The following is a 2319-nucleotide window of genomic DNA, read 5'->3' on the forward strand; positions in this document are numbered from 1 at the left end:
GGCCAGTGAAAAGCGGGAAAGAAAGTGCCCTTGAAGGCGCTGAAATGCATGGCTTTACCTTTCTATTGTGTTCTCTTAATTTGCTATGGTATTTCAAATTTTACTATTTAATGTTTTAAGTAAAGACAAATTAAAACATTTAAATGATTAGTGCAAGTTTTTTTTTAATTGAGATATAGTTGATGTGCCATATTATATATTTTCAGATGTACAACAGTGATTCACCATTTTTAAAGGTTATATTCCATTTATAGTTATAAAATGTTGGCTGTATTTCCTATGCTGTCCTATATATCCTGGAGGGCATGGCAGCCCACTCCAGTATTCTTGCCTGGAGAATCCCATAGACTGAGGAGCCTGGTGGGCTACAATCCAGAGGGTCACAAAGAGCTGGACACAACTGGAAGCACCTTAGCGTGCATGCACACGCACAATATATCCTTGTAATTTTATGCATCGTAGCTTGTACTTCTTAATCCCCTGTCCCTAACTTGCCCCTCCTCCCTTCCCTCTTCTCACTGGTAACCACTAGTTTATTCTCTCATCCGATTCTTTTTTTGTTGTAATCATTATTTGTTTTATTTTTTAGATTCCATATGTGAGTAATATCATACAGTATTTGTCTTTCTCAGTCTGACATTTCTCTAAGCATAAAATCCGTGTTGTTGCAAATGGCAAAATTTCATGCCTTTTGTGGCTGAGCAGTATTCCGTTATCTGCTACATGTTCTTGATCCAGTCATCTGTTCGTGGACACTTAGTTTGTTTCCATATCTTTGCTGTTATAAGCGGGGCTGCTATGAACACTGATGTGCATGTATCTTTTCAAATTAGTGTTTTCATTTTTTCCCCCGTATATACGGAGTAGAATTGCTGGGTCACACGGTAGTTCTGTTTTTCGCTTTTTGAGCCATACTGTTTTCCACACTGGCTGCTCCAATTTACAGTCCTGCCAACAGTGCACAAGGGTCCGTTTTTCTCCTCATCTTTGCCAACGTTTGTTATTTGTGTTCTCTCTGATGATAGACATTGTGAGGTGTGAGGTGATGCCTTGTTTTGGTTTTAATTTCTCTGATGATTAATGACGTTAAACATCTTTTCATGTGTCTTCTTTGGAAAAATATCTATTCAGGTCTTCTGCACATATTTTTAATCTGGTTGTTTTTTTTTGACAGTGAGTTGTATAAACTGTTAATATATTTTCAATATTAACTCCTTCTCAGTCATGTCTTACAAATATTTTCTCCCATCCAAAGGTTGTCTTTTCATTTTGTTGATAGTTTCTTTCACTGAGTGAAAGCTTTTAAGTTTAATTACGTCTCGTTTGTTTATTTTTATTTACTTTGCTTTAGGAGACAGATCCAAAAAAATTATTGCTACAATTTATGTCAAAGGGTGTTCTGCTTATGTTTTCTTCTGGGAGTTTTATGGTTTCCTGTACTACATTTAGGTCATTAATCCATTTTGAGTTTGTTTTTTGTACATGGTTTGAGACAGATGTTCTAATTTCATTCTTTTACGTGTAGCTATCCAGTTTTCCCAGTACCACTTACTGAAGTGACTGTCTTTATTGAAGATTAATTGACCATAAGTATGTGGGTTTATTTCTGGGCTGTCTGTTCTGTTGATCTGTATGTCTGTTTTTGTGCCAGTATCATACTGTTCTTTAAAAAATTTTATTAAAGTATAATTGATTTATGTGTTTAATTTCTGATGTATAGCCCAGTGATTCAGTTATATATATATTTTCTTTTTCTTACTTGGGTTTCTCTTACCTTGGGCGTGGGGTATCTCTTCACGGCTGCTCCACCAAAGCGCAGCCATTGCTCCTTACCTTGGACGAGGGGTATCTCCTTACCGGCGCCCTTCCTGACCTTCAATGTGGGATAGCTCCTCTAGGCCCTCTTGCACCCGCACAGCATCAGAGGGCAGACACACTGAAACTATACTCACAGAAAACTAGTCAATCTAATCACACTAGGACCACAGCCTTGTCTAACTCAATGAAACTAAGCCATGCCCGTGGGGCAACCCAAGATGGGCGGGTATTGGTGGAGAGATCTGACAGAATGTGGTCCACTGGAGAAGGGAATGGCAAACCACTTCAGTATTCTTGCCTTGAGAACCCCATGAACAGTATGAGAAGGCAAAATGATAGGATACTGAAAGAGAAACTCCCCAGGTTATAGCTGCCGAATATGCTACTGGAGATCAGTGGGGAAATAACTCCAGAAAGAATGAAGGGATGGAGCCAAAGCAAAAGAATACCCAGTTGTGGATGTGACTGGTGATAGAAGCAAGGTCCAATGCTGTAAGAGCA

The 2319-nt window shown here is 38.7% G+C and overlaps 1 protein-coding gene across 1 annotated transcript in view; it reads left to right on the plus strand.

Moving 5' to 3' along the window:
* ADAMTS7 (ADAM metallopeptidase with thrombospondin type 1 motif, 7) overlaps positions 1–2319 on the plus strand; it is a 77502-nt gene that overhangs the window by 34064 nt on the left and 41119 nt on the right. The window lies entirely within an intron of this gene.

Source organism: Bison bison, unplaced genomic scaffold (genome assembly GCF_000754665.1).
Source record: "Bison bison bison isolate TAMUID 2011002044 unplaced genomic scaffold, Bison_UMD1.0 scf7180017864181, whole genome shotgun sequence".
Taxonomy (NCBI): Eukaryota; Metazoa; Chordata; class Mammalia; order Artiodactyla; family Bovidae; genus Bison; species Bison bison.